We start from the raw sequence: 14,911 nt of genomic DNA on the forward strand, positions 1-14,911 counted from the left end.
TCTCTGTAATTAAGTCAACGTGATTGTTCTCCAGCAGAATTTTCAAGGTTATCACTGTTATAACATTGCTTTTTCCAAAGAGACTGTAATGTGGGGAAATGGTCTTTAAACAGGCTGGAGACATTTAATTGAGATTCACTGTGCATATTAAAATGCAAATGTTTGCGATGTGCTTCGTAAGAAAGCCCTGGATTATGGAATGCAGTCTGTAACAGCGCCCACAGCCATGTCCTCAACACAGTGCAATTAAGAGCACATTCTTCAGGAATGGGCTTGTCACTGGGAGAGAAAATATCACTGATTAGGGAGGGCGGGCAAAATGAAGTCAGAACACCCTGGTCTTGGGTGGTTAATTACAAATACATTCTTATAACTGATTCATTATGCAAAGTTCAAATAAGAGAGGCATCTCTCTGAGTGATCTGAAAGTTCATTCCCTTCCTGTTACACACGGCGCAGCATGCATCGAATGGTAAAATATTCTTCCTGCCCTTAATAATTGCATGGGTTTTAAGGATTAACCTCTAAAATCTAGAACATGCTTTGAGCTCCTCCATTATTTTAAATCTATTCTTTAAAAACACACGAACACACAAAATGCTACTTTAAAAAGAGGCGTGTTTCACCTTCATTAAGTTACACAAATGCAGCTGCTCTGGAGCCGCTCAGCTCCCTGTCCACAGTCTGCCTGGCTCTGGAAATGCATCCTGAGGAGCCAGCCGAGCCTTCCTCCTTCCTGAGGCTGGTGTAAGGTGTGCCAAAGGGCTCTGATTGGCTCTGATGATTCCAGGGGAGCTGGACACTGGAGAGAAGTGTTTATTGCTATTGTTCCTGTCTTCTGAATGTTGTGGTTCAAATTCAAGTTTGACTCTTTTAGGACTTGATATTGTAAGTAAGAGTCATTTCAGATATCTCAGCTAAGAACGAACTCCTTTAGGACAGGAAATATGTTTTCTATGACTTTGCATCTTGAGTGCCCAGAACTGGATTGAGGCCATTGAAGAGACTTCTTTTTTGGCTTATGTAATTGATCAGTTGATTTCTGGCTACCCTGTCCTTCTGAAATCTCAGAGTACAGGTAGAAAGTTACCCACTAAGGACTACAGTGCCCATTATTTGTGAAAATGTTAAAGTTGAGGAAATGGCCCGGCTGACATGGCTCAGTGGTTGAGTGTCGACCTATGAACCAGGAGGTCACGGTTCGATTCCCGGTCAGGGCACATGCTGGGTTATGGGCTCAATCCCTAGTGGGGGTGTGCAGAAGGCAGCTGATCAATGATTCTCTCTCATCATTGGTGTTTCTATCTCTTTCTCTCTCTCCCTTTCTCTCTCTGAAATCAAAGTTGAAGAAATGTGCTGATATAGCTGGTGGGCAACAATGTCAAAGGGGTTAGACAAGGTAGAGAGTCATAGCTTTGAAGTAGTAATGAAGAGTCTAAAAAATGTCAACCCTATTTCTGGGACTAAGTATGACTTAGCTGTTGAGTTGGCAGAGATAAAGAGACCTAATAGATTTTAGTTGGGATACAGGATTGGACCTCCATTCTGGGAATAGGAAGCTCCTGATTTTTTTTTAATTAAAAAAGAAATTGGATAATGCTTTTGCACAATAAATTTTCAGGAAACAATTCTCCAATTGTGGAGCCATTGGGCTCTGAGCGGATGGTGGTAGGACCAGGGAGAGTAACGTCATCAGAAGGACTTCGTTGGGCTGACTGACTAAGGCCTCATACCCCAGTGGGATTCCCTCATATCGCAGCCTGGGCAGATTTCCCTGTCCAAATAATTTTCTCATGAATGCTTCACACATGCTCCTCCTGCTCTGGCCTTTACTCTGGGAGAGTTCACAGCTCATCTCTCTCTCCAAGTCCATAGATTCCAAGTGCCTCCTTGCTCTGAATCACAGGGGGGTTACTTATTGGGAGCATGAGCTGTGGACTCTCTCCAGAACAGTGGACAGGAGAGTAGTCATCTACCAGTCTGTGCTGGCAGCTGGAACCAAAGGCAGAAGCTGCCCCCACACTCTGGGAGGCAGATGTCACATGTCTATGTGATGTTTGTGCTGCAGGACTCAGGCTGTGGGGAAACAGTCTTTCATCCAGATATTTTAGTACAAAGCCCTGTGTGTGAGGAGGTGGACTCTCTCAAAACCTGCAGCTAAATCAAGCCCCCATATCATCCTGAACCTGTGTTCCCACATTCTACTGCTCCATAGGGGTACTGCTTTCTCTTTGACCTCTTTGCCACTCAGTCCTTTGGAATCAAAAGTAGGATGTCGTAACTAGATGGGATTTTAGAGTATAACTCCCCCATTTTATAAAGGGAATTGGAGCTACAGAGGAGTGAGGGCCTTGCTGAATGCACCTAAGGGAGAATCTCAGACTAGAACCAAAACTCCCTGACCTCTAGGCCAATGCTATGTCTACTCTCCTTGCCATTTAGAAAACCACACAGTTGATCATGAACTCAGGACTATGAATCTCATCCAAGGAGTCTTCTAAGAGGACCCCTACCCCATACAGACACCTTTACACTTAGTTCTTCTAGCTCAAAGTGCCTCTTGAGATTGTGAGGGTCTCTGTGTTTGGGTGTGTCAGGGCTCCAATAGTGACTGCACCAGACACAATTCTCATTCTGGCTAAAGCACACAGACACTTCCTGTTACTGGTCTCTGTGACCTTTTAGGAATCTAAACTGATAAAGGTCACTGACTATGGGAGGTAACTGTCAGTCAGGAAGCTGCCAGAGGGTTGTCATAGGACGAATGACAGCTGAGGGCCAGTAACCTTTTCCCTTCAAAATAGAAAGACAGGGGAGGGAGGGTGATTTTCCAGGAGCAATCAGATTATCTGTGATTCAGAAGAGGGAGGTCAGCCCCTGGAGTCTATAGACCTGGAGAGAGAGATGAATCAAGTCAGGTGGATTTATGGGGCACTGGTATTAGGTTCCCCACGGGGGACATGAGATGTCAAGGCAAAATGATTCCCGCATTGGTACAGACCTTGGTCATGGCACTTGCCCATATAATTTCCTTTAGGATTAGGACTATCATTCATGATAAAAACTGACTTAGAACTCAAAGGAATGTGGATGACATAATCCTATAATTAATTTCACATCAGTGTCGGGTTTGTGCTAGGTGTTAGGGAACAACAATGAATAAGACAAACATTCAAATATGCTCTCTAACATCATAGAGATTACTCTTAGGTAAGTGTGTGCATGTGTGTGCCTGTGTGTACACACACATATATTTACACACATAATGTGTGCTTAGTATATATATAAAGGTGAGCCTAATAAGTGCATAGCTTTCATCCCCCTGACGTGCTGGGAGATGATTCTAAAGATTTCACTCAAGCAACACACTACAGCATAATTCAAGGAGCAGAAACTTTACAATGAGAACCCTGGCCCTACCATTAACCATTCACATCACTTGTGAAATTAACTTCTCAGACTTCCTGCCCTAATCATCTCCCCATTTACCCTCTTGTTGCAGGGACCATATCATGAGGGCACTGGATGTCCCTTGCAAAGGGACATTTCAAGTGTTAGTCATGGAACAGGGATGAATCTGTGGCCCCTCCACGTGTTCATGAAACCAAGGCAACGAGAGAGTATGTGTGGCAGACACCTGCCTGGGTGCACCCCAGTAACTTGGAAATAAGGAACTTACTCTGTGAAACCAACACCAATGGGTCGGGACAGAGTCCTGCAGGCCCACCTGAAGGAAGGGCAGGTCTCCCGGGTAAAGAACCTTGCTGACCAATGGCACCCACATTTCATCCGCAGGACCCGGTCAGCCTGCGAAGCACCGTGCAGGGAAGCCACCCAGGAGCTGCCTATAGGAGAGGGGACTCTGGGTGGCTGATGGGCTGAGGGTCTCTGACAGGCAGGTCAACCCCAGGCAAAGGATGTAGACACTTCAGAGCTTGATGTTCTCGCATTTACTGATCATTTGCCTAAGCTTCCCTGCTTTGAGTTCGCTTATCTGATCTTCTATCTATTCTGCCATCTAAATAGCTCAAATGTGACCGCTCCACCACCCCTTTGCCACCACCATAACGCAGGCCTCCAGCATTCCGCATGTGAGGGCTTCCTCACACCTCCCTACCTCCAGGCCCCTCATCACCTCTCCCTTCCAATACTCAGCCAGGAAGATCTTTATAAACCATACATGTTATGTTACTTTCATGTTTAAAATCCTTCAATAGTCTCCTGTTATGTTTAGTATAAAATCCAAATGCCTCGATATGGCCTGAAACAGCTCTGAAGCCATCTCCTGCCAAGCTCTGCAGTGGCATTTCAGATCCGCTCTCCCTCCCAACACAATCCCCTGCCATTCTGCACCAATGCCTGCTTTCCAACGGTGCCACCCCTCCCTCTCTTCCCTGGCAAGATACCGCCTGTTCCTCAGTTCTCTCTGTGGATATAACGTTCCCGGATCCCTATGCCCTGGGCTGGGTGCCCCTTCATGGTTCTCAAAGCACCAGCAACTGCCCCTACCTCTGCAGTCTTCACGTTAGATTGTTCTTAATTTACCACAATCAACTACACTGTAATCCAGGGGTCCTCAAACTACGGCCCGCGGGCCACATGCAAATACAAATACTGTATTTGTTCCTGTTTTGGTTTTTTTTTTTAACTTCAAAATAAGATATGTGCAGTGTGCATAGGAATTTGTTCATGGTTTTTTTTTAAACTATAGTCCGGCCCTCCAATGGTCTGAGGGACAGTGAACTGGCCCCCTGTTTAAAAAGTCTGAGGACCCCTGCTGTAATCCATTTACATGTAGAAATGCGGCCTCACCCCTGTGCTCTAGTTTCTTCATCTGAAAACTAGAGGTGATTATAGCAATGACATCACAGGACATTGATGAGAATTAGAAGACAATATGGAAAGCACTTAGAACAGTTCCTGACCCAGACTAAGCACTATATGAGCACTTATGTACATATCATATATATATCACACCTATAAAATGCAGATAATCCACATTGTGACTGCTATTATTATTGTTGTTGCTATTATTATTATACCACTTTCCTGCTGTAACTTTAGAATAGAAGGTAGGGCATGTCAAGTAGGAGTCTCTCAATAAATATCTGCTGAATGAGAGAATGAGTTTCATTCATACCAAGCAACCATCTGATTTTTCTTTGACTTCCTATGTCCCTTGATTACTTGAAAATTTTACTTTGGCCAGGACCAAAATATATTTTTTCAATTCTTGTACAACTGAGAACTCCATTTTTTAAGATGTTACTAAATGGTCATTTTGGTTTTACATATTAGTCTCTTATGAGCTTTATTAGGGTGTCAGGCTCCTCAAGCCAGATCAACTCTCAGGTGCTGAATTAGAGGTGCTGAGGACCTCCTGGAGTGTGCTGGTGAAACTGCTAATGATGGGGGGCTGAAGAGAACCTCTGCACCCTGGGGTCAACCTTTCCCTGCTATCCCACTATAAGCATTTATTCTGCAGTTACCCTCTCTGCCCTCTTGGAAAGAGAGATGAATCAAGTTGGGTGAATTCATGGGGTCCTCTGTAAAAAGGAGGAAAAGTGCAGATAAGTGGTTCCTCCATTTTCTAAACTACTTATTAACCAAGATGGGTTGGAAGGTATGGCTCAGTGATTGCGCAGTGAGAAGTGGTCTCTCAGTTTTTCTCTCTTTAAAATGGGCACATTATCCATATGCTGTAGGGTTATTGTGATCATTACAGCAAAGCTTGGGAATGAAAATTTGGCAGTGGGCGAGCACAATGGAAGTGGATGGACCATTAGGGTGGGAGTTACAAGTGGAGTGGTTGCAACAACTTGACAATTGTGACCCTAGGAAGAAACTTGATGATTAATGTCCAATGACTCCGTGGTTCTTTTCATCAGGTAGCTTTGCTCACCTTCTCTAAATAATTCCCCCAGATATCTTCAATTTAGGCGTGGTTTAGTGGCCCCTGGAAGGGCATCGGGAGGGGCATTAAAAGTTGGAACCAGATGAATTTAATCTGATATAATGATTCCCACAATTCCATCCTTTTCTAAGCTTGCTAAATGGCCAAGAAAGAGCCTCCCCTCTCCACAGAGGCAGAAATAATTTATGGCATCCATTTTACTATCTGGAAGGCTTTATATATAGCTTTATATAATGGCTCCTGTTGCCTTTATAGATTTCTTTTCTTAGGGAAAATTTTAATCTAGCTGGAGTAAATAACATCAATCACATTGCTCATATAATCATTATTGGCCTGGGTCTTTTCTTTGATTGATTTTTAAATATTGGTTTCTATGCTGAAGGCAGCAGAGAGTATTAGGAATAACACTAATCTAAAACACAGACATTTTGTTCTCAGTCTGATTTTTTTCATGACAAACTCACTGTCATCCCAAACTACCACCCCTTCCTTCAGGTCCTTGTCTGCATAGAATGTCTTTCTCCCTGAAAGGGCAGAAGAGAGACATGGACTAGAGTGTGGGCTCTGAGGCAACTGCCAGGATTGGAAGCTCCCTTCCGAGCTGTGTGATCTTGGGGACCTTAGGGATCCCAATCTATAAAGTGATAACCAAGTGAAACATATACCTCCCTGGTATGTCGTAAGGACTCAATGAGAAAATACATACATAGTTCTTTGAAGAGTCCCTGCATCATAGTGATGCTCCCAAATCTTAGTGTTTATTATAACTGCATCCCCATTTCCATTCCAAAGTGTCCAGTGCACACTTAGCAAACTCTTACTAACCCTTCAAATTTCAGCTGAAAAGTTTCCTCTTCTAAGAAAATCAATGACAAGAAAAAAGGTGACTGCTGATCTCCTACACTCCCCGCCAAATGCCTTAGCACATTAAAAATAGCCTTTTTGTCCAGGTGGTCAACGTTTTACCATAATGAAACCAAGAATCAGAGACCTGCACACTAGTTTACCATCATATTTCATAGACAATAAACATGAGGCCTACATATTTATTTATGTATTTATTTATTGATTGATTCAATATCCTTGTGCTGAAATCCTGCTTGTGTCAGGAACTGGGTGAGAGGAGCATGTCAGAGAGCAAGAGAGACCAAGTCCCTGCCATCTTTGAGTCCACATTAGTGAGGCACATAAGAAACACATGCTATAAAGAATAAAGTAAGTTGAGAGTGGCAGATTTATGTAGGCTGGACAGGGATGGCCCCTATATGAAGGAGAAATTTGACCTTGACTGAAGTGAGAGAGACAGCCAGGTAAATCTTGGGGGAAGAGTGCTCCAGGCTGAAGGAACGGCAGGTGCAAAGGGCCTGAGGCAGGAGCATGTGTGCTTCCTTGAGGATCAGCAAGGAGACCAGCATGGCTGGAGAAGAAGTGGTGGGGGAGAAAGTAGCAGAGGATGAGTCAATGAGTAGATGACAGATCATCATGACTACAGGACCTGGTAGATGAGTAGCTTGGATTTATTTTTAAATGTGATGGGAAGCCATTGAAGAAAAAAAAAATCATATGATTTGACAGAGTTAATGATGGTTGCTACATGGAAAACAGACCAGTAAAGCAGAATAAAAGAGGAAACCCAATAGGAGATCATTGTACTAGGCAATAGTACAGTAGACTAAGGTTGCATGTGGAAATAGTGAGAAGGGGTACAATTCTGGAGCTATGTTGAAGATAGAACTGATGGAATTGTCTAGTAGCATTGATGTAGAGTGGAAGAAAATGAGAGAAGAATTAAGGATACTCCTTGTGTTGGCCCTGAGAAACTGGGTAAAAATGATGGTGCTATAAGTCTAAGGGAAGAATTTTAAAAAAAGAGCATAGCTTTGGACATGATAAATTAGAGATGCCTAGTAGATACCTAAGTGACAGTGTTGGTAGGCAGACGCATATGAATTTGGGGCTCAGTAGAGACTTTAGAAATACGGATACAAATTTGAGAGTCATCAGCAAATATAAGTTCTTGGCACTGGGTGTGAACCCAGATGGAGAAGAGGCATTCTAAGAACTGAATCATGTGCCATTTAATAGTGAGAGGTTGGAAAAAAAGAAGAAAATCTAACCAATGAGACCAAGGAGCAGCAGCCAGCAATAGAAGAGGGCACAGAGGACAGTGAGAATGAAGGCAGGTTTGAAAAATATTAGTGTGAAATCAGCCTTTTCCCTCACCTCTCATAAATCAACAAGAAGAATGAACAGAAAGCTGTAAACCACATCTTTAATGGAACCACTAGAGACAGCCATAACCACAAAATAGGTCAAAGGATGCTTAAAGCAGTGGAGTATTGAACAGGGCTGTGGGAGAAAGCAGGAAGGTGAAATGAAGGGCTGGGTAGCTCAGAAAGAACAATCAAAGTATTTGATGTAGGGAACTATGCTCCAACTAACTGAGCCATACTAGCCAGGCTGTTATATTTTTATTAGTCTGTGTACTACTCAATGTGGCCAGAACCTGAAAAGTAGAATGCTGATGGTAGCAGTAGGCAATGATGGGCAAATGGCAGAATTAATTTATGCTTTCTTTATGTCTCAAACCTACATGGACCTCAAGAAAGAAGGTAGATAAATACAGCCAATAAGCAATGTGATTCATTTTTCATATTGTTAAAATAATCAAAAAGCAAACTCAATCAAAATTTTCTAAAATCATTTACCATGATCTTTTTATTTGATCCTTAAAAGGAATCTTCATATGTCCCAATGAAGTCTGAGAAAACTAAATCCCTTCAGCATTGTGGTAAACTGAGAGTCATGAGAGGTGCTATGTAGGCATTAAGAGCATCGAGACAAATTTCCTTCACAACAGCTTACAGATGCCCAATATCACTAGTTATAAGAGAAATGCAAATCAATTCAAAACCACACCGAAGTACCAACACACACCTGATAAAAGGATATTATTAGTAAGAAAATAAATAACAAGCGGTGACAAGGATGTGGAGAAAAAAGAACTCTCATTCCTGTTGGTGGGAATGTAAATTGGTGGAGACAATATGGAAGTTCCTCAAAAAATTGTGTTCCCAAAAATTTGAGAACCCTTATTCATAAAGATATATGCACCCCTATGTCTGTTACAGCATTACTCACAATAGCCAAGATATGCAAACAACCTAAGTGTTCTTCAATGATGATTGGATAAAGAAGATGTGGTATGTATACGGTATACCATGGACTAGTACTCAGCCATAAAAGAAGATGAAATATTGCTATTTGTGACAACACGGATGAATCTTGAGAATATCATGCTAAGTGAAATAAGTCAGATGAAAAAAGACAAGAATCATTTGATTTCACTCATATGTAGGATATAAAACAAAATGCAACAAACAAAAAAGAATGATAGTTACTAGAGGGAAAGGGTGGTCGGGGGTAGAATGAAAAGGGTAAAGGGGATCAAATAATGGTGATGTAGGAGACTAGACTTCTGGTGGTGAACACGCAATGCAGCATGCAGATGTATTATAAAGTACACCTGACATTTATATAAAGTTATTAACCAATGTTACCCACTACATTTTATTTAAAAAGCAGCTTCAAAATTTTTAATTAGCTATGCTTAAATCTAAAACAATTCCTTTTAATTGAAGAAAGCAGATATTCATAAACTGTTTCAATAATTATAAACAGGAAAAAATACTATATAAATGGGAAAAGCTTATTTCTCATTTTGAATGCATCATCTCTACATCAATATGTCAGTAAAATTCTATGAGATTTATACTTAGAAAACATATACCGAGTTTCTCAGCAAACTTTATTACTATTTTAAAGGAACTAAATTAAACTGCTGCTGTACCATAGTCTCCGATTTCCCACTATAATATCACTTTTTCAAAAACACAATAAAGACACAGTCCCATGGCTTTTCATTTCTTTGTGGGTTACACAGGAGGTCTGCATTTTTATTTTATGCTTTAGACAATTCAATATGAGTCATACATAAGATAGTCTTTTTTTCCCCATTAGATGACTATGGGTTTTGCTGATAAATATTTATATTGCTTCTGTCACCAATAAAATCTGTACTCACTTGGGCAGAGTATTAAAGAGATCTCTCAGCTTCTTTCGATACTTGGTCTTAGAATGCAGAAAATGCCAAAGGAACTTGTGATGTTTTTCTCTTAGAGGAAAATGGAGTTTTAAAATGGTTATTACAGAAATAATATGTGCTTGTTATTAAAGTAATCAAATATTAGAGAATGGTATGAAATAAACACAGTCCGTTCTCTCTGCATCTACTCTCAATCCCACTGGAAGTAGTCACTGTCCAGACATTTGTATAAAATACCAAAATATAAACATGTTTGCATAAATTTTATGATTTTCATTTTATACATCTTCAACTTTTTAAAAGTCAACCTTAAGTTTACAACAGTCTTTTAATGCTTGTGGATTATTTCATTGAATAGCAGAACTATCGCTTATTTAATCAAGTCCTGATAATGAACACCTATATATTTTCCAGTTGAGTCTTAGTTGGGTCTATTCTTTCAATTTTTACAAATTATATTTCATTGTGCTGAACAAGTACACAAGGGAACACAAACACTTGAATGTGTATAATTTTTTGACCTGTGGCAAATTCTGACTTAATTTCTTTTTCATTTTTTTTACATTTATTTATTTATGGAGGGATTCATTTTCCTCTCCCACTCAGCTCTATTGAGATATCATTGACAATATTGCATAAGTTTAAGGTGAATGATGATTTGACACATGTGTATTTTGGGAAATAATTACCACAAAGTCCATACCTTCGTCACATAACATTTAACTCTCTAAAAATATGGAACAGTTCACGAATTTGCATGTCATCCTTACTCAGGGGCCATGCTAACCTTCTCTGTATCATTCCTTTAGCATATGTGCTGCCAAATATTTATTGAGAATCTATTATGTACCAGATATCATCGGGCCAAACATATGGTGATGGAAGGAGACTAGACTTCAGGTGGTGATGCTGTATTATAAAGTTGTGCAGCTGAAATTTACATAAGTGAGTTCTTGCAGTAAATGATCTTTCCATGTCTGACTTCTGACCTCTAGGTCCCCCTGTGTTTTTGCAAATGGCAGCATCTGTTTCTTTCTTAAGGCTGAATAATGCAGCAATGTACATGGGAATGTAGATATCTCTTTACAATCCTGTTTTCATTTCTTGTATATCTACTCATAAGTAGACTGCTGGATCATACGGTAGTTTTATTTTTAATTTTTTGAGGAATCTCCATACCTTTTTCTGTAATGACCATACCAATTTACATTAAAAAAACAACAACAGTACATCAGGGTTCTGTTTTATCCACGTCCTTGCCAACACTTGTTATCTCTTGTCTTTTTTATAATAGCCATATAGCCATCCTAACAGGTATGAGGTCATATCTCATTGAGCTTACAATTTGCATCTTCTCAAATAACCAACTCTTATTTTGATAATCTTTTCTATATTTTCCTAGTCTCCATTTTATTTATTTCTGCTCTACTTTTCATTATTTTCTTTCTTTTCTGAACATTGTTCTTCTTTTCTAATTCCTTCAGTTGTCAAGTTGGGTTTTTCACTTGAGATCTTTCTATTTTTTAATGCAGGCATTTATCACTATAAACTTCTCTTTCAACACTGCTTTTGCTGCTTCCCATACGTTTTGGTATGTTGTGTTTCCATTTCAATCTCCAGACAGTTTTTATTCCCCTTTTGATTTCTTCTTTAACCCATTGGTTGTTCAGGAGCATGTTTAATATCTGCATATTTGTGAATTTTCCAAACTTCCTCTTGCTATTGTTTTCTAATTTCATACCATAGTGGTTGGGAAAAATAGTTGCTGTTATTTCAATCTTTTAAAAAATTTGTTAAGACTTTTTTTGTGACCTAACATATGATCTACCCTGGGGAATGTTCATATAAATTGGGTAAGAACGTGTGTTCTGCTGGTGTTGGAGGGAATACTCTCTGTTTTTTATGTCTATTTGGTCTATAATGTTGTTCAAGTCTGCTGTTTCCTTACTGATTTTTCTATTCAGATGATCTATCCATTGTTGATAGTTCCCACTCTTACTGCAATGTTGTCTATTTTTCTTTTCAGTTCTGTTAAAGTTTGCTTGATATATTTGAGTGCTCCAATGTTGGATGCACACATATTTATGATTATTATATTTTGATTGGCGTTCAACATGTTCTGTACATAGCCCCCTCAAAGTACATAATCTAGGGTCATTGTTATTTATTTTCATCTCTCTCTTACCCCTAAACCAATAGTTCTTAATTTGGGGTGGGGGGAGGAGTGAGTTAGATACAATAAAAGATGTCAACTCTCTCTATTCTCTCTGCCTCTTTAGGATACATCCCCTAAGTTTTAGGAAGTTCACCCAAAACTCTGAAACACACTTATTTTTTTAAATCCTCATTGGAGGATTTTTTTTCCATTGATTTTTAGAAGAGTGGGAAGGAAAGGGAGAGACAGAAAGAAACACTGATGTGAGAGAAGCTCATAGATTGGTTGCCTCCTGCATGCCTTGGACCAGGGCAGGGAGTCTGCAGCCGAGGTACGTGCCTTGACCAGAATCAAGCCCGGGGCCCTTCAATCCACAGGCTGACACTCTATCCATTGAACCAAATCAGCTAGGGCTGGAAAACACTTTTTATTCCAATTTAACCACATCTAAACTAGATCATAGTCTTTAAAAGGCAAAAGTAGAAGTTTTTTACACTTTGCTAACTCTAAGCATCTAGTACCATGTTTGACTCAGAGTAAAAGTACTATTCATCAAATAAATATTAATTTACAAGCAAAAGAATATGCCAAGTCATTTGCTAGTTTCCATTGAATAACGTAATTTAATTTCATGCATGGCTTTTGAACTTCTGGTAGTTTCCCAATGCTGTTTAAGTCCATCCCAGGCTCCACTTCATTTCCTCCAAAATAAATTATGAAAAAATAAAATTAAATCAAAGGTAAGATTTCCTACAGTATCCCATTAATAATTATTATTAATAATAGCAATAATAAATAATACTCATAATCAGATTTAGAATGTGCTCTTTAGGATCTTAAATAAGAATCACAGAACAGCCCAGCCAGCATGCTCAGTGGCTGAGCGTTGACCTATAAATCAGGAGGTCACAGTTCAATTCCCAGTCAGGGCACATAATGGGTTTGCAGGCTGGACCTCCAGTGTGGGGTGTGCAGGAGGCAGCCAATCAGTGATTCTCTCTCATCACTGATCTCTCTCTCTCTCTCCCTTAGTCTCTCTCTCTCCTCTCTCTCTCTCTCTCTCTCTCTCTCTCTCTCTCTCACCAATAAAAATATTTTTTTTAAAAAAAGAATTACAGAACAAACTAATAGAAGGTAGATTAAGTAAATACTTCAAAGTGTTTAAAATTTCTGAAAATTTCAAGGAGCAAAAATCTTACTCTTTAAATACTATTGTGACAAATTATAAATCAAAACTTTAAAATCAAAGTTAAAGCTTCTATTCTTAATCCCAATCATAAAAACAAAAGATTGGATTTATTTAAGATCTTAAATATTTGCCATGTGACAACAAACTAATTCAACTCAGGAAATAGGTCCCTGTGGTTGAAACTACACATTTTAAAAACTTAAAAGTTTAAGACTCGTTTTGTATTCCTCATTCTGAAGAATTAATCAATTGGAAAAAGAAAACTGCTGACAAAAGAAAATTAAAAGCACCCTAGACTTATTCAGGAGCCATATTTTATCACCAGCAACATAAACTTCTATGAAGGCTGTTTGTCACTAATTTTTATGCAGTAAAATAATAATATGTATCCATTAATTACAAAGTAAAAAATAAAATGCTCCTTTGAACTAAACTGAATGTTCATTTCACTGCACTTTCCTTTCAGGAGAGAGCTGCTATCTCTCTCCTGAGCTGTATCAATGTAAAAACAAATGGAGAGAGGAGATTTATTTTAGTGTTCACTTTTTAAGCAAATTCTAACTACTCAACAAACATTCATTTTGAACATTTACCATGTACAAGGTGATTTACTACATTTGGGAGAGGACTAGATAACAAAAGACCTCTAACCTCAGCAGTCTTATGATTGAGAACTATGTCTGACCAAGATGGGCTAACATAGGGTGGATTCACTTTCTTGCCTGGAACACCAATAGACCAACATAAATATGAAGCATTGGAGTTTTGGAAAGGGGCCATAAGGCATGGAGGACAGCTTAGAATTAAAGAACAAACTATTCTTCTTTTGAAAAGACATCATTAAGAAGATTAGTAGGCAGGCCGCTGGCAGGAAGAAAATATTTGCAAAGCACATGCTTGACAAATGATTTGTACCCAGAATATATAAACATTCAAAATTTAGTAATAATAAATCAAACACCCCAATTTAAGAAGTGGGAAAAATTTGAATAGACGCTTTACTAAAGAAGACATATGAATGGAAAAAATAAACACAGTAAAAGATGTTCAACTTCGTACATTTTTGAGATATGCAAATTAAGACCACAATGAGATTTTATCACAATGTGCTAGAATGACTGAGATTAAAGGCTGACCATGGTAGGTTTTGGTGAGGAAATGCAGTTCTCATGCACAGATGGCAGAAATGTACAAAAAGTAAAATCAGCTTGGAAAACAGTATAACAGTTTCTTAAAAATTAAATATACAACTACCATATGGTCTAGACTTTCCATTCCGAGGAATTTACCCCCAAGAAAGGAAAGCATATATCTATACAAAGACTTGTACATAAAAATTCATAGCAGCTTTATTTATAATAGCCTAAACTAGAAACATTCCACTTATCCCTCAACACTTGAATACATAAACAAACAGTGGCATATCCAGAAAACGCAGTACCACTCAGCAATAAGTAAAAAGAGTAAGCTATTGGTACATATAACAACATGGATGAATCTCAAAATAATCAGGGAAAAACCTGAGGGAAAAAGCCAGAGTAAAGAGTG

The sequence above is a fragment of the Myotis davidii genome, unplaced genomic scaffold (assembly GCF_000327345.1).
Source record: "Myotis davidii unplaced genomic scaffold, ASM32734v1 scaffold238, whole genome shotgun sequence".
Classification (NCBI taxonomy): Eukaryota; Metazoa; Chordata; class Mammalia; order Chiroptera; family Vespertilionidae; genus Myotis; species Myotis davidii.